Source organism: Rhinatrema bivittatum, unplaced genomic scaffold (genome assembly GCF_901001135.1).
Source record: "Rhinatrema bivittatum unplaced genomic scaffold, aRhiBiv1.1, whole genome shotgun sequence".
Taxonomy (NCBI): domain Eukaryota; kingdom Metazoa; phylum Chordata; class Amphibia; order Gymnophiona; family Rhinatrematidae; genus Rhinatrema; species Rhinatrema bivittatum.
This window is the reverse complement of record NW_021821247.1, coordinates 5,140-31,572: the sequence shown is the minus strand read 5'-3', so window position 1 is coordinate 31,572 and position 26,433 is coordinate 5,140. Positions and strand designations below refer to the sequence as shown.

Here is a 26,433-nt window from a genome sequence, read left to right as displayed (position 1 = left end):
TTTTTCTTTAAAAATTTGGGCCTGATTATTATTTGGACTCCCAAAAACATTAGGTTACTTTTGCATTTTAATACATGGTTCTTTTTTACTTTCAAAACTTTAATTTTAGAGGAAAACAACTCTCTGTAAAAGTTTTCTTATCTTATTAAGTATAACAGGATTCAGTGTCTTTACCCAGTTCAGGAAGGATAGTGAGTCTGTCTGCCAATTATTATAACATGTTTGACAGTATGTGGCAACTTATTTTATTGTAGATAGAAAACTACAGTATATTAAGATTTATAGTAAGGAAAGCTTTAAATCTCCATTCCTGAAAGAAACTAATAATAAAAGAACTTCCCTCTTTGGCAAACTACAGTATCCCTGCACTGGCAAGTCTTAAATATATACACTGCACAAAGCAGAAGAAACCATACTGCTGAATGTTGAGGATTTATAAGTGCATGTAATAATGTACTGTATTTATGCAAGATATTTTGGGAGAGAAAGAGAAATATTTAATGGCTGTTGTTGATACTTGCTTTATAGTATGCAGATGTTTGCTCTTCTTTTAGCCTTTTTTAACTTGTGGAATATATTTTATCTGGGTTTCCAAAATGGTAATCAATCTCAAATGTCAGAAACTCAATGAACCTACCTCAATGAAAAACAAATTTTCCTGTAGGCTGGTCAATAGAAAACTAAAATGTAACAAAATATTTGTTATTAATGGGCATCATGTGGGTTAACATACATTTAGAATCAACTTGCTCTTTTTATGTTTTATGTACTGCTAACATGTATAATCATTGCCCATATATTAGACACAGTTATTGCATTTGATAGCATATCATATACATAAATACTGATTTTTGAATAATATTTTCTGCAATTAAAAAGGAATATTCTCATTATTTAGCTATAACTGGTGCAGCTTGGAACTCCACAATCCATATCTTTTAATGCCCAATGCAGCTGCTCATGCTGCTTGAATTTATATATATTCCTCCCAACTTCTTCAAATTCTCTACATCATTCCTTCTCTGGAAAAAACACAATTTAAATAGTGTCCATTGCAAATCACATGACCAACCAATTAAAAAGAGGTTCAAAGTGCTACGCATGAATGACTCAAATCTATGAATCAAGATATATGATTCAAATGAGCCAATCACTAGGCAGATTTCAGCTTTTATCCAACAGGAAGGAAAAAATCTTGTTATAACAGCCTTATATAGATAATAGCATCAGAGATTACCCTATTTGAAGACAGATACAAACAGTGACAATGAATGTTATATCCCTTATCAAAAGGAAAATCTGATTTAAACATTGCAGAGCTTCCCATTCCATGTCTAAATTTCACCCATCAACATGAACATACTTTAATGTATAAATCCAACGTAATTTTATATTTTATTTATTTATTTTTAATTTTTTTATATACCGAGGTTCCTGTATGAAATACAGATCACTCCAGTTTACATGAAACAGAAAAACGCCCACGGCTTTACATAGAACATTTAAACAGTAAGTTGTCAACGGTTTTACATGAAACTTTTTTTCATAAAGAACAATTGAACAAAATAGTAGAGGGGAAGCATATAACAGGAGAATGAATATGGAATATATGCTAGAAGGATGCATTAATGCGAGAACTGGAATGAGTGAATTCAGAACTGAGAACTACTATCGGTAAAAGTTCTAGTGACTGCCTGGATGGCAATTCAAAATTTAAACAGGTGGGATACTAAAAGTGGAGCAGGAAGGTTAATATCAGAAAGTTAATACGTGATGTCTCCATCTCCCCATGACAGCTGTACCAGATCAAGTAGTCCTGCCCTGCATCTGTGGGTGCCTTCATGTCTCCAGGTTTAGGGTCTACATCGCCTTATCTGTGCCTTATGTTTCCTGTTTTCCAGTCCAAGCCCTGCTGGATGGTAGCACCTGAGAGCTCAATCTAAGGGGAAAGTGGCCAATGCAAGCACAAGATGCCTGTCTCTTGCTGTTTTTAGAACCCACTAGACTTGTCTTGTCTGTGCACTGCCCTCTCTTAGCTTTGGGTTCACACCTCCGGTTAAAAATGCTGTCATTGTACTAGAGTAGATTCTAGGATATCTATCTGCTTTATGATTTCCACAGCATGATTTTATATAACTTCTGATTCTCCACTGCTCACACTGGTGCTTAATAGTAGCTTATACTATGTGATGTTCTCTTGGGAAAGTTCTGTATGACCCTTCATATCAGATCCTTTGTTAAAATAGCAGTGGATTATGATGAACCGCAGAAGGAGCTTGTGAGACTTAAAGACTGGGCAGCTGAATGCAGAGGAAATTTAACGTGGAACGTGCAAAATGATGCATATAAGGAAAATTAATCCCAACTTCAGATACACAATGCTGGGTTCTGTACTGGGAGTCGCTGGCCAGAAAAAGGACTTTGGAGTCCTTGTAGACAAATCATTAAAATCCTTGTCTCAGTGCATGGCGACAGTCAAAAAGGAAAATAGAATGTTAGGAATGATCCGAAAAGAAATGGAGAATAAAATAGAATATATCATATTCCCTCTGTATCAAGCCATGGTGCAACTGCACTTTGAGTATTATGGGGGTAATTTTCAAAAGAATTTACACATTTAAAACTAGGTTTATACGTATAAATGCTCTTTACGCGCATAAGTGGGCTCTTGAAAATTGCTACAATATATGCCATTGAATTGTCACTGGGTTTTACACTCTTCAGTGCAGTTTAAACACGTAAACGGGCTTTTGGCAATTGCTATGATAGTATGTTACGTTTACAGATATAATTCCTTTGAAAATTACCTCCTAACTACAGTTCTGCTTGCCCCATCTCAAGAAAGGCATAGTGGAACTAGAAAAGGTGCAGAGGAGGGTGATAAAAATGATAAAATGGATGGAACATCCCTCATATGATGAGAGGCTACACTTGGAAAAGAGATGACTGAGAGGGGGCATAATAGAAGTTTATAAAATCATGAATGGGGTAGAACAGGTAAATAAAGGACAGTTATTTACCCTTTCAACCTTTTACCCCTATTTCTGCACTTCAGTATTCACAAGACACAGACAACAACCAAAACAAAATAGCAGGGCTTCACGCCATCTGTCCTTCCTCATTCAAAACAGGGAAGCAGCAGCAGCGTTCAGGGCAGGATCTGTGATTCACAGTGAAGAGTGTCAGTTTAAGAAGAAAGAAGAGGACGCCATCATCAGAGATGAGAGGCCTGGGCTCCGGGCCTGGACCTGAACTAAGCCAAAGCCCAGTCTCCGAGCTGGGCCCACACCTGGGAACTTGTGAGTTGTGGTTACCTTGAGATTGCTGTTAATTAGCAGAGGGTGGAAGGAATAGAATAATATGTATCAGCTTTCTCTCTTCTACCGTCCATCCCCCCACACAACTAATCCACACTTTCTTTTTCTCCCACCCATCACCATCACCTGTCCTTCCTCCTGAGATGACCCAGTATTCTCCCTGACCCCAGCACTCTCTTTGCTCCCTCCCCCTATAAATCTCAGCTCCATGCATCCTCACTCTCCCCTTAGCTGAGTGATTTCTAAGTCCTGGAATCACAACTGCAGACTGAGTTTTGTGTATATTGTAGGGATGTGCATTCGTGTTGAACGAATGCGCAGTCCGCAACTAATAGGTGCCTATTCGTTGCATTCGTGGGTCTGCAAAATGCATGGTGAACTTCCCACGAATGGAACATATCATAAGTTTCATTCTTTTGGTTCGCGCCATGGTGTTTTAGTGGCCGTTTGAAATAGAAGGCCATTGAGAGTATCCACCAGGGGCAGACTGGCCTATCGGGAAATCGGGCTTCCCCCAGTGGGCCGGACTAGCTGATCATGTGGCCTCCTCTGCTCCTGCTCACATTTGAGGGCGTCGGGCCAAAGAAAAGAAGATCGGCACAGCCAGCCGCTGCTGGAGAAATGAAGACCGGCGCAGCCAGCCACGCCGTAGAGGCTGAAGAAAAGAAGATTGGCGCAGCCAGCCGCAACCAGAGAGAAGGCCGGCGGGGCTGAAGAAAAGATCAGTGCAGCCAGCCACCGCCCAAGACCAGGCCGGCGGGGCTGAAGAAAAGAAGATGGGTGCTGCCAGCCGCTGCCGGAGAGCAGGCTGGTGGGACCGAAGAAAAGAAGATCGGCGCTGCTAGCCGCTGCTGGAAATGAGCTGTTCAGCTGGGGGCCTCTGTATATATATGTATTTGAGATTGGAATGGTGCTTCTGTGTGTGTGTGTGTGTGTGTGTGTGTGTGTATGTGGTGTGTATGTGAGAAAGGAATGGTGCGTCTGTGTGTGTGTGTATGCGGTGTGTATGTGAGAATGGAATGGTGCTTCTGTGTGAGAGACAGGGAAGGTGCTTCATATATGTGAGATAGGGAGGGTGCTTCTATATGTGTGGTGTATATGTGAGTCAGGGAGAGTGCTTGTGTGTGTCAAAGTGTGTGTGCGAGAGAGAGATGGAGCATGTTTTTGGCTGGCTTGTGGCTGTGAGAGAGGGCATGTGTGTGATTGAGCCTGTTTGTGAGATAGAACATGTGTGTCATTGAGAGCTTGTGTGTAAGTGAAATAGAGAGAGCATGTGTGTGATGGAAAGCCTGTGTGTAAGTAAGAGAGAGCGAGAGCATTGTATGATTGAGAGAGATTGGCCAGAGAGGTGACATGTGTATGTGTAAGAGAGACTGATCAGGGAGATGACTGGTGTGTGTGTGTATGAGAGAAAGACTGGTTGGGGAGATGATTGGTGTGCGAGAGACAGAAACTGGTCCTGAGGGTGTGACTGGTGTGTGTGTGTGTGAGAGAGACAGAAGAGACTAGTTGTGGTCCATAAGGAAGAGGAACATGAGGACAGCTTCAGCAGCTACTGCGGCTTCTGGTGTGGCCTGCAAGGGAAGGGAGTAGGAGAACTGCTGGAGAAAGTAAGTAAAGGTAGCTTTTTAAGTTCATTTTTCTTGATTGATTACCATTTTAATTATTGGGTAGTATGAGATGTGTCTACTGTTTGAAATATTGTATTGGTGTTTGGTAAAGCTTTCAAAATTTGCATGAGTCTTTAATTATTGGATATTCTATTCATCAGCTGTTTTGAAATGATTTTATTAGTATGATTTTACTATTATGATTAATGGTTTATATATCTTGATTTTATTGATTGTTTCATGAGGAATGGTGAAATTTTTGTTTTTCCATTGTTGCACTGTATAGAGTCTGGCGTGATGCATTTTACAGTTCAGTTGTTGTCTGAACATTTCTATTTATACTTTATGTGGCTTTATTCTGTATTTAGTGAGGGTTTGTGTTCTGCATGCAAAGACTGAGATGGAGCATTCTTTTAATATGTGGTTTCTCTGTAGGGATCTGTAGTAGCTTTAGCTTGGCCTATTCTGTTTTCCTGATAGGAGGTGTATTGATATTTTAGATTCTGGTGTAATATTTGTGGTATTCTTTTTCATAGGTAGGGTTGTTATTCTTTGAGCGTTGGCAGATAGTACTGTGTTGAAACGGGAGGACAATGCTGAAATATATCACAATAGGTATGATGCCATATGAATTCCAAGATGCAAAGTTTTCTTGTTGGCATCACAACAGTGCATGAAATTATCACAATAATGTATATATTAATTTTACCTCAGAATGTCACTTTTCATGTAAAATATGTGTTAAATGCATATTTTAAAATTGTGTATGGGGAGGTGGGGGTAGGGCGCCAGGCTGTAAGGTTTGCCTAGGGTGCCTCATACACTTGCACCGGCCCTGTGCACAGCAGCAACGCTCCACCCCACCCAGGCATAGTTCATCATGTTTCAGGTCCTAGTACGCGTGTTAGACTCCTTGGTCCGTGTTTCAAGATGGGTCAAATTGACAGTACGCCCTGGTTGACAGTTGTGCTGCATGCTGAGCTTCGTCTTGTCTTGCCTCCTTGTCTTTCCTCTATCAAAACCACAGCAACCTGACAACCTCCGCTCTGCCATCCTGTCTTGCACCTATCAACTTTCTGCCACTCTGCCTTGCTGCCACACACCAGACGATTCTACTCCTTCTGGTGTTCTTGCCACTATCATGGTTCAATGTGTTGATGCTCGTCTTTCTGCTGCTTTGTCCCTTAATCAGCACCTTGTGGTTTTTTTCTTACACCCATTCTGCTCGCTATGCTCCCCCTTCATTGTGCTTGCCACTTTGCCTGTCGTGCTGCCATCGAGGCTTCATGCAACTATTATCGGTGATCTCTTTTGAAGCTGTGGTGTGTTTTTGACACTCTCGCTGCTGCTTTGCATCTCTGTTATAGCACTCTTGCCACTCCTGGTACCCCTTTGCCCCTTTACAGTGCCTTAGGCTATTCATGCCACTTTGGTGCCACTTTGCCACAGTCTAAGTACCTTGGAGCTCTTTTCTCATTCTGGTAATTGCTCCCCAGAAGTTTCATCAGAATTGATAAGAAAACCCCAATTCTGCAGCAAAAATAGGCTGCAAATACTTCCCCCATTGACTTTAATGGGAAATCTTTTTCTCAAATTAACTATTTTATGTTTATTTATGTTTATGTTTATTTATGTTTTATTATGTTTTCTCAAATTAACTATGTTCAATGTAAACCGCTAAATGTTCAATGTAAACCACTAAATGTTCAATGTAAACCGCTAAATGAAGCGATAGTTACGGTTCCTTAGCGATAGTTATGGTTCCTTGTAAACCGGGGTGATATGTATACTATACAGGAACCCCGGTATATAAATTCTTTAAATAAATTCTTTAAATAAATAAATCGGAAAACAAATAAAATGAATCAAATGAATTGGTTTTCCCCCCTATGCAATGAATGCAATGAATTTGGGTCCTGGTGAAACGAATACGAATCAAAACAATTTTTTTCCTTCTGCACATCCCTAGTATATTGCAGTACCTCTCCAGTTTGTCCCCACATACTGCTTGCAGTGGCTACGTCAGGCTCACCTCACTTCTCCTGTCTCTGCAGGCTTACTGAGGAAGGGGAGTGGATGAGCTGTATACAGAGAAGCCCTGAGATTTCTAGTGTTTCCCCTGAGATCCTGCAATTGATACAAACTCCCTGAGTCTCAAGCTGAAATCCTGAGAGTCCCCACGTATGGCTGGGCTGCAGCATCGGGCCTGGGCCTGGGCTCTGGCCTAGAATGTAGCCCAGGCATCAGGACCTGACCTTCAGGCCTGGATCTGGTTCAAGGCCCCAGCAATGGCACCCAGCCTCCAGACTGGGTCACAGCGTTGCACCTGGCCTGGGCCCTGGCCTAGGTTGAGACGCAGGTGTTGGGACTCGGCATCCAGGCCAGGCTCCAACTTCAGACCTGGGCCCGGGCTCCAGCTGAGGTGTTGGTCTTGTATAGGCCAAGGCTGAGGTCGCAGTGACCTATCATGTCCTTGATCTATGCAAGGCTGAGGCTTCTACCTGGGCCTAAGCCATGCAGGCAGATCCCCATTAGACCAGGTAAGTGGGGTCCAGGGGAATCCTGGCCCCAGGCATTTTTCCAGATGGGAGGGATAGGTGTTTTGACAGAAGGCCCTGTTTTCTTTTTTTTCTTTTTTTTCGCTTTGCTTTTGGTTTGATTCATTTGTTTTACATGAATGAAACAAATCAACATTCCACAAATTGAAATTCATGGGAAAAAACCTTCCGATATGAACTAAAAAAGGGAAACTTTTTTTTTTTTTTTTTTTTTTTTTAAATCTCTACACACCTATAGGTCACTGGCCCTGTTTCTGTATCCCTATCCACTGTTTTTGCACCATTTGAGGTAATGACTGAGTTTGAGACTGTTGTGCTAGCTAGTTCACTTTTCACACTCACACATGAAGAATGAAAAGTCTAGCAAAAAGTGATAATCTTTCCCCTGCCAGATAAAACAGGCTTCAGATTTTCCAGGCTATTTGGTTTGTAAGCCTGTTTTCTAGAAACTACTTTTTTTGGCCCAGTAAACATTTTTTATCTTTTTTTCCAGGCAATATGAGAAGAAATACTTTCCTCTCTCACTCAACAAATGTCATTTAAACTGGGGGGAAAACAGTTGTTTGTTATTATTAATATCAAAGTTTGCAACACCTCATACCAGTGAAGAATGGCAAAGGGGCTGATGGCACCTTATAGTCTATTCAAAAAACTCAAGGCACACTGGTAATATTTTCTGTGTATCATACATCCACTATTTTTATATTGCAAAATAACCTATGTGAATTTTTATTTACTGTTTAATAATATTTTGTATTTTTTATAAAAAAAATTCAAAATTCATAATATTTTCCTAAACATTGAACATTTATCTGAATACTATTAATATCTCCTCCACTTTTCAAAATGATATTATTTTAATCAAAAGGAAACACCTCAGAGAGCCGCTACATAGTACTCAGTTTTCTGCAGTGTACAGTGTCAAGCTTGTAATCAAGCAGCCATCATGGCTTTCAAACTCATTCATGAAATTCCGATTTTCTTCCACTGAGCCAAATCTAGTGAAGTTACATCCCTTCTTTGGAGAATTATTTTGTTTCCAGAAGGTCATACAGACATGGACCCCGTTGATATAAAATTCAATATGTTGGAAAGCATACCAAAGGGACATGTTAAATATATTAATGCTATGCTAAATAAATCTGCATTCTTATCATTGTGAACCCCAGAAAGTACTAAGAGATCAAGAAACTCTAGTATTCAGATCTCGCCCCCATTCTGAGGAAGAATACAATCTTGCAGGACCTTGTTTTAAGGTGTTTTCAGGAAAAGTTGATTGCTGGTCTGGTTCCCAAAACACACAGAATCTCTAAACCTGATCTTACATTTTGATGGACTGAGTGTCTTAGAGCCAAAAACTTCTTCCTTTTCTCCTGTGTCTGTCCTGACATTTCAGGGCACTGCTTTACTTTGGAACCAGAGAAAAACATAGTTCATTTTTTAACAGGAAAGCCTCAGAATCCTCAGAATCTCGATCTGGTTCAAGGACAAAAGAAATTCCAGCTGGCAACTCTGCAGACATTTTGTATTCATGGGTCAAATTTCAATCATCTAAAGTTGAAAGCTTCCAAATTTTTAACAACAGGGAGTCTGGCTGGCAAGTAGTATGGCAGAACTCCATCTTTTGGAATTTGGACAGACTCAATCAGATTTCTTTTGCAAAGTTTAAGCCCTGAAATATTTTTTCAGTTTAACAAAATTAACTGCTCTTAAATTTTTATTCTTCAGAGAATTTTCAAAATTCTCTATTTTCTTTCTCAAAGTAGAATTATCATTAATCAGTGTTATATTCATGGGAGGATACAGCAGCTGCTTAATGTTTCCCACTTTATTTTGTAAATTATAAATATAGAGATCTTGGATTAAAGGCTTCTCCTCCACATCCCCAATAGATCTTTGCAGGGAAAGCAAGTTAAAACTTGTTTAATGTCTATATGGCAAGAGGAGAGAGAAAGAGGAGGCTTAAATCTCAAATGAACCAATGCAAATATGAGAGAGGTAGCCGATGGGGATTTTAAAAAATGTTTATACAAGAACCATGAATCAAAAGCTTAAATATAAATAGGAATAGTGAGGGTATCAGATACAAAACAACTGGACAAGGCATGCCAAACAGCTTAAATAGCCCGGAAAATAATCAGTCATTTAACCTCACTATAGTTTTTAATTTTTTAGGTGAACACTAATCCAATCCATGCAAGCAATGCCAAACTCATGTAAAATAAAAAAAATGTCTGAGGGAAAACATAGGCAAACCCCAACATCTATGTCTATGGGACCCAGATCTAAATTCTGGTCCCTAAGCCACTAGTGTTCTATTCCTTAACCTCTACCTATATCAAGGAATGGGCTATAAGGGCCGGATTTTCAGAGGATTTACGCGATTAGGGGGGTTACGTGCGCCGGGCCTATTTTATAAAGGCCCGGCGACGAGCGTAGAGCCCCGGGACGTGTCTTAAGTCCCGGAGCTTTACTAAAGAGGCGGTCCGGGGTGGGGCGGGGCCAGAGGACTCCAGCTCAGCGGCCATTTGCCGCTGGGTTGGAGGATCGCGTGCCAGCAAGGTGCTGGTGTGCACAACCTGCACCTGCCTCCAGGCAGGTGCAAAAGGTACAACAAGAATTTGGGGGGGGGGGGGGTTAGAGTAGGGCTAGAAGGAAAGATTAAGAGAAGGGGTGGGAAGGTTAGGTTAGAGGGAAGGGAGAAAGCCCGTGGGCGTTGGCTCGCGCAAGGTGCACTAGTGTGCACCACCTTGTGCGCGCCGGGTTTTGCACACACATGTACGCCCGCGCGCAGGTTTGAAAATTCACCCCTAACTATTTTACTGGTAGCAGGTTGATAATGGAAACTGTGCCTTTAAGTGCTGGTGATGTCACAGGATAACATCTAGGAGTATAAAAAGTAAAACATGCAGAGAGTGTAGGGGATTTTGTTTTGTACCGCTTTTGGTCTATGTTAGTTCTTTTTGCCTGCTGTTATGTGAGCTCCCTGGGCCAGAAACCACTAGAGAGTAGAGACTCCATTATTTGTTTTTCATGCGGGGAGTCAAAACTCTGTGCTTAGGCTTAAGGCCTAGCTTCCTTTGGAAGAGCTCATGGGAGGAATCATAGGGATACCACGAAAGAGAACAGTCTGCTTTTCGGAAGTCTAATCCTTTATCCTAACCTCTGAGTAGAGATAGTGGCTGATTTATATTGAAGAGCAGTGCTGAAATTGAGCCAACCAAATTCCATGTGCTGAGGAGATAGATGGTGATGCTAAGGATATTTTATAGTGTTTTGCTACTGACTGACTGCTTTTCTGTGAAATCCTCTGTAATTGGAACTAATGAAGACACCCTGTGGGTTTTGTTTTGTTTTTTTTGCATGTATTTAATTATTTTGAGCAATAATATGGAACCACCAACCAGGTTGTGGTCTGAACTCATTATCCCAGGGTTGAGGTTTGCAAGAGGGGTGGTGCTAATGATCTGTTGTGAGTTTGAAGAAATAAAAGGAGTGAGGAGGTTGTCTGTTCATCCTCAGAGGGGAACAGTTTCCCAATCCAGTAAAGAAGAACCGTCAGAGGCCAGTTCAGTACACCAACTGCTGGACCATTTTAAGAACCCACTCCTCAGTACCTTGACCCCTCTTTTTTATGTACCCCCTGCTGGCTACATCTGTAATAGTCTGCCAAAAGAAATCCACAGTAATCTTGCTAGAAGACTCATCGCCCACGGCATCCAGGTTTATAGTCAGTGTGGCTAATTTTGATTAATTATGATTAAAAGGGGTTTGGCTTTACTTTGTTGCTGGTTCTTTAAGAGATCGGTATGGAAGAGTATTTGAATACATTGGGGGAGGGGAGGGGCAGAACTAAAGAGGCATTGATTGGAGAAGAGGAGAATCACTGGGGCCCTGGTTTGTGAAGACTGCAGCTGGTGGCAATTGCAGTTTGTAGTGGGGGAGCAAGGGCTTTTCATGGGAAGTTTGTAGTACATTATTGGGTGTTTGGTTTTATGAAATATATGACCCCCAAGAGTTGGAATGTACATGCTGGCAAGCTCACAAGTGCACCAGAGGAGTGGGTGGGGGAAATAAGACATAAGAAATGCCATATTAGGTCAGAGCAAAGGTCCATCAAGCCCAGTATCCTGTCTCCGGCAGTGACCAATCCAGATTATAAATACCTGGCAGGATCCTGAAGAATAGATTCAATCTTTCTTGCTCATAACCAAGGATAAGCAGTGGCTTTCCAAAGTCTAAATGGTTGATAATATTTTATGGACTTTTCCTCCAGGAACTTATCTAAAATCTTTTTAAACCCAGCTATGCTAACCGCTTTCACCCCCTCCTCTGGAAACAAATTCCACATTTTAATTGTGTACAGATTGAAAAAAATATTTGTTCTGATCTGTTTTAAATGTGCTAGCTATTAGCTTTGGCAGCATACCCAATTATTCAGATAAAGGTACTCGGATAACCTTAGCTGAGTATTTTCAATGGGAGACTTGTCTTGCTGAATATTCAGCAAAAGATATCTTTATCTGGATAACTTACCTGCTGAATTTGGACCTCTACACAGTTAGATCATACTTGAAACCCTTAAATTGTAATGCTGTCCAAGAAAGCTTTTACAGGTATATGTCTAGTCAGCTCTCAAGATTTTCCAAGGATGCCAGCAGAGAGAAGGCATAATGAGGCAGACACATTCAGTTGTTGCTTTGATCAAGTACACATTTGTTAAGAAGTCAGATTATATTTTATAAATCAGATGGTGTCTTAACAATAAATTGGTGCAAACAGAGCTGTAGCGACCCTTATTACCAATAAGGCCTCAGCCATAAGTACCATTGCCCAAAGGGCATTGTGGTTCCACGCCAGCTACTTCATACAGTTGTTCTCTCCTTTGGGGACTGGTGGTGCAGATGTTCACGGCTGCCGCTGCGGCAGCAGTCTGATCCATAGGTGGAGTTTGAGTAGTGTGGGGAGGGCAGTATCCACCCATGTGCTCTGGTGATGAATCAGCTCACATGGGTCCCAAGAAGGAAGCCACATCTCATGAGTTGGTCTTTGAAAATATTAAGAAAGTTACAATTAATTAAAATGGTCATGGTAGCTAGAGATTTATTAGATACAGAGTGCTGCCAACACATTAGTCCAATCTTGAGAAAGCTACATTGGCTCCCAGAATGCTGATGTGACCCAGCATGGCATGAAACTTTTAAATGTCTAGAAACAAAATCAAGGGAAGGTCTACTTTGCATTCCATCAAATCAGGACATCAGGTTAGCTGGCACTCATTTGAAAGTTTTCTCAGGGGTTACTCCTAAATTTTGGAATCTACCATCTAGAAAGGCCCAATTATGCAGGACTTATCTCCTATAAAATTTGTGAAGATCTGGCTTTTTATACAGGCATTTAGGTGAGATTTGTTTTTATACCTATTGTTAGCTGTAGTTTTTAAAGATGCAATATGTTTAAAATTTAGATTGAATTATGTATTATAATAGGTGATTATCCTCTAGTAGTAGTGTAACTCCTGCCCCAACTTCTTCCTACCGTAAGGTACACTACACCGAGGGCACTATTCAACTACCAGTTCTCTTAACCAAGTAACTACATCACAAATAAGAGAACTCAGAAACTTTCTCAATTATGTCAATGTTCAATTTCCCATATTTATTCACGAACCATACACTTCTTAAAAGATCCTATCTAGACAATAATTCCTCTCTAGCACACTCATCCTTCCATACATCTATCATACATCATGCCGTTGTACGTGATGTCATCAGTTCCGGAGGAAATGTTTCGCTTCCAGATTTAGCGAAGTTATATATGTGAAATTGCTCTTACCTACGTTTTGGAAATCATATGGATGAAAGTATACTTGAACACAGTTACGGAGATTAGTGTTTGTCAAGTGGTGAATAACGATTCCATGTTGTGTAGAATGAATTAGAGGCATTGGTGACGATAAAATCCCTGATGAAGCCCAGATGAGTGGGCGAAACAAGGAGGCCTTGTCGGATAGGTCCCATGGACGATGTCGCTGTGATTGAGAGAACTCAAAGAAAAGCCTAGATGTGGTGACATAAGCTAACGAAAACATAGATATTTTAAACGAATGCAATGTTATATAATATATATTATATCTAATTTATATAATATTGTATAATTTATGTTACATTGTTATCTAAATTGTAATCAAATTTGTGGGGATGGAATTCACATTATAATATGTTGTTTTTATGTGTGTGTATGATAGATGTATGGAAGGATGAGTGTGCTAGAGAGGAATTATTGTCTAGATAGGATCTTTTAAGAAGTGTATGGTTCGTGAATAAATATGGGAAATTGAACATTGACATAATTGAGAAAGTTTCTGAGTTCTCTTATTTGTGATGTACCAACTTCTTCCTAGGCACAAGGGTTCATTGGGAAAGCCATGAGCCCACACAGTACCCATGCTCCCAAGCTTCTTCCCACATAGGGGTGAAAGAGTCAATCTTTTAGGGCCTTTAAAGGAGCTCTTCTGCAAACAGTCCAGTCAGGGTCAAAAACCACACATCACATAGTAGCTGCTCAAAATAAAGAATCCCATACTGGTCACTGATGGTAACGAAACAAAATCCACAGCAGTGCATTATAGCTTAGCATACCATTTAATATAGAAACAAATAAAGTCCAAAGGCACAAAAAACAATCTCAATTTTTCACAATAGCAAATGCTTCACACTCTGGTAGGTAAGCTCTCTGGGTCAGGAATCCCCTCCTTCTGGACTGTTCCCCTAGTATATGCTTCCTCTGGATGCAGCTCTGTCTGTAACCTCATAGCAAGCCTTAGCTTCTTCTGAATAAATCAGGATCTCCTGAGCTGAGGCTTCCCTTTAGGCAGCAAATGTCTAGCAGCCTTCACTGGACTCCAGCTTGAAACTCCATTCCTTCCCCAACTTAGACCACTCTGCATGGGCAGGAGTAGAGACTTACCTCTCTCTTTCCTGAGACTACTTCTATGCCTTTATAAAACTCAGAAACTTACTCTTCTCCCCTCTGAACCGCTTCCTCAGGAAACCTAAGAACCCTCCTTCTGCTCCTCAGCAGAAACTCCCTAGTCCTAACAGCCTGGAAATCCCGACCTTGGGGACCCAAACAGCTTCCCAGGATAGGAAACACAGTCCTCTCCCCTTAGAGGGAGAGACTTCCACCCCAGCACCTCCCTTAGCCAGAGAGACACCCCAAAGAATAACCTCTCTCCTTGGATTGAGAGATCTCTTGACAGGGAGGCTTGAAGAGACTCTGCACATAAGGGTATAGGAATTTGGTTGAATGCATGACACTTCCCATTGAAGATTGCAATCGCCTGCGGCTGCTATACTTACTCTGACAACATTCCCTAGGCAGTGTCGGTTGAGATACTGAAGCACTCTGGTAAGGGGCAAATTTGGGAACCCTCAGTAATTTTTTGTTTAAACTTCTGGGTTAAAGAATTTTTAGGGCATATGTTTATATGTACGTTCTTTCTAGTAATTATGCTTTTTAAGATGTTTTCAGGATTGTTATGTATTTTAGTAATCATTGGATGTTTTATTGTATGATTTTATTATATATGAGGATGGATGGGTAATTTTTCATTTATTGTTTTTTTTTGGGGTGTGACATTGCTATGTATCAAAGATTGGAATTGAGAAGGTTTCTCCTATTACAGCTTTAATGGGTCAGGGTCACCATGGGGAGGGGGGGGTGTTTAAGGTTGAGGAGGATGGGGAAAGTATGTTATATGCATGGGGGCTCATCTTCAGGCATTATAGGGGTGCAAAAATCTTTCTGCAGCCTTAGCATAGAGTTCCTTCCATTGGGGAATAGTTATAGCTATGGGGCCCATATGGAGATTCTCACACCAAAAACAGAAGGCCCACATCTGGATTTTGTTAAAAAAATACAAAAAACATATTGCAGAGTTCAAATTCGAAGTCCAGAGAATCAGAAAATTAAATGGACAAGTTGAAAGCATATAGTCAGCACTTAATATCAGAGAGTTTCTCAGTCCAATTACAAAACCCTCACTGTTGTTACTCAATGTTTGTTTTCAATTACTGTAGGTACTGTTCCTTCTCAAGATTCTCAACAAGGTTTCTCTTTTCCTTAAGACTCCACTGAAAAACACAGACAGAAAATCTTCTCTTCTTACAGCACTCCTCCAACTGGGCTTTCCTAGGCAGAGCTGGTGTCCTTGTAGACTTGCTATCAAGAGACTTCTAAGATAGTGCAAGATTTTTTATTTTTGCATATACCTTTTATTAAAATACTTTGCAATACAGTGGTTGACAATATTATAGTATATAGTATGAACAGAAGTGTCTTATTAATCATATATGAACAAGATTTGATAATAATAGATCTTATTTACATAGATATAATGTCTGATAACTACAAAATTGACCTGATTAGACAAATAAGCAGAAATACAGTCATCGATTGCTCAACAAAGACAATTAATAATGTCATCTACAATGTCTCATTTTAGTCATATAATTCTTATAAAATTATAATAATCCTCAATTCCACCCAACCCCTCCTTCTTTCCCCTTTCTCTTCCTCCCTGTGACCAAATGACTTTTGCAAACATATCCATCATAAAATTATTTACATGGCATGTTTTCAAATAGAATTGTAGGTGAAGCCTTCTCCCATTCTCCATGGTCTATTATTTATTGTTTATTTTCTTTTGAACATACCCAAAGACATTACTCAATATGTAGTAAATTCTGATGAATATCTTTTGGCAGCCACATAACAAAAACACCCCATATACTCTGAAATGACTGTAGGGATTTCTAGGGTTTTATTACCCACAATCTATAGTGTAAATGTAATAATTCAGTTATTTCCACCAACCAATATTATTTTGATGGTGCTTCTTGAGAGAGCCATTTAGATAGAATGCATTTCTTTGCTATACACAATCCGTTATTCACAAAAATGAGACCATTTTTGGAGCATTTCATTCTTTCCGGTGTAATAGATAGAATACAGAGCTTAGGCACTAAAGGTACAGAGATCCTCAGGATGGTAATTAGATGCTGTAGTACCAATGCCCAAAAATGGTGGACAGGAGCACACTCCCAAACACAGTGGAATAAAGTAGCCTTTTTCTCATTGCATTTCAGGCAGGAAGGGACCTTGCTGATAACCATCTGAAAAACACAATGTGGTGAAACCACAATTCTGTGTAAAAATTTCAGCTGCTGCTTTTTCAAAGGAACTGAAATCACAGATTTATAAATCCATACCAGGCTGTCATATAATTCATCTTTCTCAATAATTATATTAAGGTCTGTTCCCTACACGTCCGCCAATATTTTCAAGGTGGTATATGTGCTAATGGAGTGCAAATATTTATAGCAGGTAGATAGTTAATATTTACCTCCTTGGAATATCTGTAGGAGCTTCAGAAAATCCCTGGAGGTGATACACTGATCTTTGACAGATACTTTTGAGAGAATATGGTTCGATAGTTGCCTATATGCCAAATGATTATTATTATTATTATCTGTTCAAAGGCGTATACTTTCTAGTTTTGACTATCTATAAAATATTGCACCAAAACCATTTTATTCTGACTTAGCTTTAGGGATATCCTACTCTGGTTCCCAGGCAAGAATACAGATTATCTCTAATTGGCAACCACAATGACACCTCCCATGAAAGTGACAAAAGTTGATGCACAAATCTCCAAACATGTCTCATGGTTAGCACCACAGGATTGGTAGCCATGTTACCAGGTAAATTACTACCCAAAATGGAAACTAACATACCAAAACCATTAGCAATGAATTTTAGTGACCATCATATTTGGGCAGTATGTGTTTATGAATGCACATCATTGAATGTGCATCGTACATCTTATCTTTGTGTTATGACTGTCGCTGCCCAACGTCTCCACTCCGCCCTCCTTACCTCTCTGGCGATGCCTCCCGTGGTTGACGAACGTTTGGTTGCCACGATGTCTGCCTGCCGTCCTCTCCGGTGTCCCCGGTCCGGCTTGGGCGCTGCCTCCCACCATGCTATCTAGCTGCCTTAGGGTGAGCGCGCCATGCGGCCCTGCTTCAAATACTTTCTTTGGCGCGAACCTCAGGGGTGTCCCCCTGTGATGATGTCATGCATCCCGGATACAAAAAGCCTACACTACTGCTAGCTAATCGAGTTAGCAAGGTCAGGTATCCATACTGGAACTCCTTACGGATGGGATTCACTCTCCATACCTAGCTACTCTGCCTCTCCATTATTAGACTTACTCTATTTGGGGTACCCGCTCCTCAGGGGCCTCTCTCTTCTCTTTCAGGTCGCTGTCTGGAACCGATACTCGCGCCTCGAGGGCCCATGTTCCCGGACTAGCTGCCTGGACTTCACTTCCGTCTGGAAGACACCGCTGCCTACTAGGGATGTGAATCGTTTTTTGACGATTTAAAATATCGTCCGATATATTTTAAATCGTCAAAAAAATCGTTAGGGCCACGATACAATACCAATTCCCCCGATTTATCATTAAAAAATCGTAAATCGGGGGAAGGGGGAGGGCAGGAAAACCGGCACACTAAAACCCCCTAAAACCCACCCCGACCCTTTAAATTAAATCCCCCACCCTCCCGAACCCCCCCCCCCCCAATGCTTTAAATTACCTGGGGATCCGGCGATGGTCCAGAACGGCGGCGGTCCGGAACGGCCCCCTCAATAGAATCGTGTTGTCTTCAGCCGGCGCCATTTTTCAAAATGGCCGCCGCAATATGGCGGCGGCCATAGACAAAAACGATTCGACGCAGGGGGGTTCCGGACCGCCGCTGAACGACCTCCTGCAGTCGATCTCCTGCCGGCGCCATTTTCCGTATGAAAATGATTCGCGGCAAGAAATCGCTCCCGGAGCCCCGCTGGACTCCCAGGAAAATTTTGGCCAGCTTGGGGGGGCCTCCTGACCCCCACAAGACTTGCCAAAAGTCCAGCGGGGGTCCGGAACAACCTCCTGCGTCGAATCGTTTTTGTCTATGGCCGCCGCCATTTTGCGGCGGCCATTTTGAAAAATGGCGCCGGCTGAAGACAACACGATTCTATTGAGGGGGCCGTTCCGGACCGCCGCCGTTCTAGACCACCGCCGGATCCCCAGGTAATTTAAAGCATTTGGTGGGGGGGGGGGGGGTCGGGAGGGTGGGGGATTTAATTTAAAGGGTCGGGGTGGGTTTTAGGGGGGTTTAGTGTGCCGGCTCACGATTTTAACGATTTTTCACGATAGTTTACACACCCAAACGGCAACAATACGATTCCCTCCCCCTCCCAGCCGAAATCGATCGTTAAGACGATCGAGGACACGATTCACATCTCTACTGCCTACTAGGGATGTGAATCTTTTTTTGACGATTTAAAAAAATCGTCCAATATTTTTTAAATCATCAAAAATTGTTAGAGTGCGCGATACAATAGAAATTCCCCTGATTTATCATGAAAAATCGTTAATGGGTTAGTGTCCACTAACGGGAGTTATTTGGGGGAGGGTGGGAAAACCGGCACACCAAAACAACCCCTAAACCCACCCCGACCCTTTAAAACTAAACCCTTACCTTCCCCCACCCTCCCGAACACCCCAAAACTTTTTACGAGTACCTGGTGGTCCAGTGGAAGCTCCGGGACCAATCTCCTGCTCTCGGGCCATCGGCGCCATTTTGGCTGCCACTAATAAAAATGGCGCCCATGGCCCGATAAAAAAAAAACCCACGACCCTTCAAAAATGACCCCTTTGCTTCCCCCACCCTCCCGAACCCCCCAAAACCATTTTAAAATTACCTGGTGATTCAGTGGGGGCACAGGAAGCGATCTCCCACTCTTGGGCCGTTGGCTGCCACTAATCAAAATGGCGCCGATGGCCCTTTGCCCTTACCATGTGACAGGCTATCCGTGCCATTGGCCGGATCCTGTCACATGGTAGGAGCACTGGATGGCCGGCACCATCTTGTGCTCCTACCATGTGACAGGGGCTGACCAATGGCACCAGTAACCCCTGTGACATAGTAAGGGCAAAGGCTATCGGCGCCATTTTGAATACTGGCAGCTGACGGTCCAAGTGCAGGAGGTCGCTCCCGGACCCCTGCTGGACCACCAGGGGCTTTTGACAAGTCTTGAGGGACCATCCTGACCCCCACAAGACTTGCCAAAAGTCCAGCGGGGGTCCGGGAGCGACCTCCTGCACTTGGACCATCGGCTGCCAGTATTCAAAATGGCGCCGATAGCCTTTGCCCTTACTATGTCACAGGGGCTATCGGTGCCATTGGTCAGCCCCTGTCACATGGTAGGAGCACAAGAAGGCACCGGCCATCCAGTGCTCCTACTATGTGACAGGATCCGGCCAATGGCACGGATACCCTGTCACATGGTAAGGGCAAAGGGCCATCGGCGCCATTTTGATTAATGGCAGCCGATGGCCTGGGAGCGGGAGGATGGCCCGGAGCGGGAGATCGCTCCCGGGACCCCCACTGGACCACCAGGTACCTGTAAAAAGTTTTTGGGGGGGTCGGGAGGGTGGGGGAAGCTAAGGGGTTTGCTTTAAAGGGTCAGGGTGGGTTTTTTGTTTATCCGAACCGATTCCCGTTCCGATTCACATCTCTACTGCCTACACCATCAGTGAGTTACTATCTACTTCTCTCAGAGCTGTTCCCTGGAACCAGGTACTTGCTCCTCGAGGGCCTGCCTTTTTTCCAGCTCCTGTGATTCCTACCAAGAGAAACCGCTGTGTGAGTACTCAACCAACAAAGCTCTATTCCAGAACCCTGCATATACTTCATTGTACTCACTATCTCAGTTTCTCTTCACTACAGCACAGCCATTGTGGGATCGCTGTTCCAGAGCCCTGAGGGACTACAAGCCCAGCTGGGCTTCATCTCTGCTCACTACTGTCATCTCTGGTGGCTCCTCAATACTGTTAATAAAAGATCTATCTGTGTTGTGTGTCCTAAGCTGAGCCTGACCTGTGGCCCCTCACGGGACTTCCCCCCGTGGGCGTGGTCAGCAGCCACAGTGTCCAAGGATCCACCCAAAACCTTACAAACAATAACACTTTGCCACATGTTTTTCAACTAGTACCATAACGCAAACCTTTATATGTGTATGTTTGAGACACTGATTTTTGAGTGACCCGGTAAATTACTCCATTTAACATAGAGCAGAAAGCATAAATCATAGGGAGCCTCTGCAAGATGTTCCAACCTAGTATCTGAGTAACAGTTACTGTTTCTCAAATAATCTCCCAAAGATCTCAGCAAACACCAAATATTGTATAGTTTAATATTAGGGAGCCCCCACCCCCTCTTCAATTGGAACTGACAGTTTTGCAATTGAGAGTCTAGCTCATTTATTCTTCCAGATGATCTTAGAGCAAATCTGTTCAAGACCTTTATGTCCAATGGTTTTAACATTAGTGGCAACAACTGGAAGGTGTAAAATAATTTGGGCATCAGCATCATTTTAAATAATGCAATTCTACCTATTACAGAGAGTGGAAAATGAATCCATTTCTGGGTGCTGGGTTGAAAGGTCTTTATAAAGAGTTTAATATTAGATGAATACCATTATCCAACATTCCTATGTATCTGAATACCTAAATACTTAATAGAATTAGAATTGTTAGCCCATTTAAGAAGAAAATTGGGCTAATTAGCCATCAAGGAACCTGAAATTACCAATTTCTCAGACTTGTCTAAGTTTATTTTGGAACTCAAGATACCCCCATCTGCTTGGAAGCTCTCTAGGATATTCTCCATATGTACCCAAGCTCCGGAACAAATATTAAGTTATCATCAGCAAATGGGTAAATTGTAGGCAATTGATATAATTGCATATAATTTTCCAAAGCCACTACTAGGGCTCCAGTGTAAGGATAAATACCAGTGGGGAGAGTGGGCAACCCTGCCTTGTTCCCCTAGATAAGCAAACCGGTTTTCACAACTCTCCATTGACCATGATACTAACAACTCTCCATTGACCATGATACTAACAATGGGGTTAGAATACAAGATCTTTACAGCATCCTTTATTAACCCTGAGAAACCAAAAATTTCTAAAGTTCTTAATAAAAATGACCACAAGACCTCATCAAAAGCTTTTTCAGCATCAAATCCCATTAGTATCAAATCTTTAATATGGAATTTCTACATCATTCTATCAATACTGCTATTCTGCATACATTTATATTAATTTTCCTCCCTGTCACAAACCCAGCTTGCCCCTCCCCTCCCCAGAAATCAGAAATGTTAGTATACTTTGTAGATTATTAGCCAGAATCTTTGCATAGATCTTTACATCTAAATTAAGTAATGATATAGGTCTATAAGAAGATATGAGAAGGTAATCTCTGCCATGTGGAAGACTCTGAATATGTTGAAAATGAACACCCAGAAGATGGAGATTTTAGGGGTTCAGGATCCAGTTGTTCACCCTTAGTGAAGTAGGAAAGCTGATAGTATTTCTGTTCGTGATCATGTGAGAAGCCTAGGATTAGATTTGAACTCAAGATTAACTTTTGACCACTAGATTACTGAGTGGTTAAAGTAGGTTTCTACTATCTTTCAGGCCTATAAAGTACAGTGCGCTCCAACGGAGCGCACTGTTAGCCTAGTCTTGGACGCACGTTTTCCCTTACCCCTTATTCAGTAAGGGGAGGAAAATGCACGTCCAACCCGCGGCAGCTAATAGCACCCTCAACATGCAAATGCATGTTGATGGCCCTATTAGGTATGCGCGCGGGATACAGAAAGTAAAATGTGCAGCCAAGCCGCACATTTTACTTTCAGAAATTAGCGCCAACCCAAAGGTCGGCGCTAATTTCTTCCGGCACCGGGAAAGTGCACAGAAAAGCAGTAAAAACTGCTTTTCTGAGCACTCTGAGACTTAATATCATGGCGATATTAAGTAGGAGGTCCCGAAGAGTAAAAAAAGGTTAAAAAAAAAATTTGAATTCGGCCTGCGGCTGTCGGGCCGAAAACCGGACGCTCAATTTTGCCAGCATCTGGTTTCCGAGCCCGTGGCTGTCAGCGGGCTCGAGAACTGACGCTGGCAAAATTGAGCATCGGCTGTCAAACCCGCTGACAGCCGCCGCTCCTGTCAAAAAGGAGGCGCTAGGGATGCGCTAGTGTCCCTAGCGCCTCCTTTTGCCCGGATCTACCGCCAGACCTAATTTAAATACTGCATCGGGCGCACCGGCGAGTGGCCGGTGTGTGCGCCGGGAGAGCGGGCAAACGCCCGCTCTCCCGCGGACTTTACTGTATCGGCCTGTTTGTCAGTTAAGAAGGATTCAATGCTTTTTACCTGGTTTGATTGTGCTAAGAACTTGTATGCTAAAATTATATCATACCTTGACTATTGCAACTCCATATATCTGGGATTACCTGGGAGGAGTATGAGTAGACTGCATGTTCAGAATTCTGCAGTTCAATTGTTGGGCAAGATTAGTGTTACAATGCTGCTCGCGGGCCCAACCGCAAGCAGTCTCTCACCTCTCCGTGGCCTGGACGCCACTCCTTCTTCTTGCAGCAGGAGTGCCACCACTGAGGCCTGCCTGCTTTGTGGCATCAAGCCGCCATCAACACGGCCTCAACCGGCCGAAGCCGCCATTCTTCGTGTGGCGGGAACGTCGCCCCTGTCCTTTCCTTCTCGGCTGGAGACTGCTGACATCGCCGCTCACCTTGCGGCTGCGTTGCTGCCACCGATTTCTTCTTCATGGCCTGAAGGCTGCCTTCGTCACTGCTCTCTCTGCGGCCCAGATGCCGCCGATGCCTCTGCTCTGCGTGGTCCAGGTGCTGCTGATGCCATTGCTGCTGATCTGCCCTCAGCTTCTCCCTAGGTGCTTAGCTGCACCTCTCTTCTGTATTTAAAGGGCCAGTGGCGGGAAAACCTCCACAGCCCCATCTGATGACATCATTCCTCGTTGCATGTTCAGCCCTATAAAAGGGCTTCTCTTCAGTTCCTCGTGGCCTTCGCAAGGAGCTGCCTGCTCCTGGATTCTCCGTTCCAGCTTGCTTTCCAGGAGGCTTCTGAGGTCCATCTTTGCTTCTTCAAGGTCTTCTGTTCTTCATCCTGTGTTCTTGCTCTCTCGACGGATCCTGCATCCAGTTTGTTCTTGTGTCCATATGTTCCAGTCTCTTTGGTTCCCATGTCCAGATGTTCCAGTCTCTTCAGTTCCTGTGTCCAGATTTTCCTGATTCTTCAGTCTTCAGTCCCAGCCTTGCCTCTTCCTGCCAGACCCAGTCTCCAGATGACCATCCATGAGTTAAGCCTGAATCCGAATCTGAATCTGAACCTGAGTCCTGTTCCCAGTCATTGAAGCCTTGTTCCAGTTGGATTCTCCTCCTAGCACTGCCCGGATTTTCCTTCCTTGCTGAGTTCCAGCCCTGAGCCTGTTCCACTCTCCACGTGGTCCGCAACCAGTCTGTTCATGTTGTGTAGGGCGTGCAGTGGGACAGTGTATTCCGCAACCAGCCCATGGGGGGCTGTTCAGGGTTCGCTGAGAGGCAGTGCCCTGTCTGACTCTTCAGCCCTTCTGCCTTCGTCTTGTCCAAATGCCTTCATCTCGTCCAAGTCTTCAAGTGCCTTGCCATGTCTTGTCCTAGTTTTAGCATCATCTTCTATCCTCAACCTCTGTCCATCCTGACGCACCTGCCATTCCCATGCAGCGGGTCTGAAAGTGCTTTTGAGTGGCTGGAGGGCTACCCCAGAGACCAACATTGTGTTGCTGGGTCTCCTCTTGGTGCGAACAGGTTCGGCAGAGGTCCGAGAGCTCCAAGTATTCAGCCAGTCTGCCCATGCTCAGAAACGCCTCGCTTGCCACGGTTCTTCTCTTGTGTCCCCTCTGGGGCGCACTGTGGTCTAAGGACACACATTCTTTCAAACAAGCGACTGCTCTCCCACTCTCGCAACAGGTTGTGAAGGCCATGTGCTCGGTGAGCATGTTCCTGTGACGGGCCCATGTTTTTGTACTTTCGGAATTTTTTGCCAAGACTCCTATCTTATTTTTTCCCTGTGGAATTTTGTGTATCCCTCGACCTGCTGGATGTACCATCCATTGTTCAGGATTTTATATTTTACACTACGATCCGCAGGAGGCGCCTGCATCTGTTTGGGACTGCCAATTATCCCTCTCGGGAAGCATCTGTATGGTGCCTGGGTTTATTTTTCAACGACCTGCAGGAGGCGCCTGCACCCAGGTTTAATTGCTTCCATAGTTGCTTAGTTTTTGGTTCCTTTGTCCTTGCCTTTTCTTTCTTTTTTTTAAATTTTATTTTCGTTGAATTTTCAACAAAAAACATTAGAACAATGTTCTCAACAAAATACAGAAAAGAAATATACTTAGAATCCTTCTATACAGGTAATTAAATAAATCTGAATATTATAGGACTGGTGGGAGACCAAAAGGTAAAGAAGCAGACAATAAAAAGAAATCAAACATCAAATATACAAGTATTCCCACTTATCTTCCCTTCAATCCCCCCCTGGTGTTACTTTATGTTGCGCTTGGGGGTGGACCCTTGTCCTGTGGCAGTGGAGATGCACCTCCTGGTAGGGACCAGGAGGCAACTGCCCCCAGGAGGCAGAGCACGGAAGGAGACAGAGGCTAGGAAGAGCTTCACCAATGGAAGCCCGAGGTCCCCCGGGGAGGAGCCCGTAGGGACCCAGGCCGCTTGGACTTAGGTGGGCCTTGCAGGGTCTCCTGGGAGAGTGGAAGTCCAGCATGCCCACAGACAGAGGGGGAGCATGGTCAGGTTTGAGACTGGAGGTCAAGTGGAACAAGGAGGACCAGAAGAGTGTAGATGACAACTAGGTTAAGAACAGAGCCAGAATCTGAAGACAAGATCAAGCAGGTGGAGGTCAGAGTCCAGGAGTCAGTCTGAGGGATGGTCAACAAAGCAGAGGTCAGGTACCGGAGGTCAAAGGCAGGCAGCAGATAAATGAGTAGCAGGCTGGAGTCAGGCAGAGGAAAAGGCCAGGTTCAAAAGGCAGGCAGGTCAAGTAGCAAACCAAGGTCAGTACTGAGGTACTACCTGGGAGACAAATAGGAGGATGCTGGAACAAATACAGAGACAATCTAGCATAAGCCAACCCAAAGTAATGCTCAATCTTCATCCTACCCAGCCACATCTCCAGCCATTGGCAGGAACACATCCAATCAACAGGAGCAAGGTCCAGAGCAAGACAGAGATGTGCCTGTTACAAATCAACATAGATGTTCTATGGAATTCTTGAAGTGGGAGCTGGAACCCACAAGCTTAGAAACAAGTGTTTGTGGATTCATAAATGTGTGGACTGGGACCCACAAACAAGGAATCAATTCTAGGAAGCACTGAGAGTGGGACTTGAACCCACAACCTTCTGATGAATGTCTCTTCACCTTAGGCATTGCACCACATGCCAAGGCAAGGACATGCAGGCAGGGACTTCCTTATGAGACTCAATCAGGGCGTGCCACAGAGCTAAGACTCGCCTTTGGTCCTACAAGAGGCCGGGCGGTCTACACACGCATGTGTAGGGGCATGGCCAACAGCGCTGAAGAAGCCGAGCTCTGGCATGAGGCCTGGTGTGCAGTAGAAGGCCCGGCGACTGCTGCCACAGAATGCTGGGGCCTGGAAGTGCTAGCAGCTGCCGCTAGGAATGCTGACCCAGGACCTGCCATGGAACCATGAAGGTGAGCAGGCCCATACGCAGGACGGGCGCGGACAGGGCACGTAACAGTTTAGGAGTGAGAATCCACGTACATATGCAATTGCACTGAGTCAACAAAGATATATTTGGCATTCTGAAAGATAATTATACATTTACATGGAAATCATAAATGAAATTTGGCTCCCCTAGACACTACCTCACTCCTCATTACCAAAAAATGTTTTCTCCTCTCTTGAGTTATTTTTGTAATATCCGGAAAAACTCATACTAATT

The 26,433-nt window shown here is 43.3% G+C and overlaps 1 long non-coding RNA gene across 3 annotated transcripts in view; it reads left to right on the top strand.

Annotated features, from left to right (window-relative positions):
- The window catches only part of LOC115082549, a 67,965-nt gene extending 51,889 nt beyond the window's left edge, over positions 1-16,076 (top strand). For 2 of the 3 annotated variants that reach the window (XR_003854193.1, XR_003854194.1), the window contains 2 exons: positions 1,431-1,509; positions 3,056-4,239. This is a non-coding gene — a long non-coding RNA (uncharacterized LOC115082549). Of the gene's footprint in view, positions 1-1,430; positions 1,510-3,055; positions 4,240-15,566 lie in introns of those variants that run through there. The other variant, XR_003854195.1, reaches the window with a different exon arrangement.
- Positions 16,077-26,433: the final 10,357 nt, after the last annotated feature.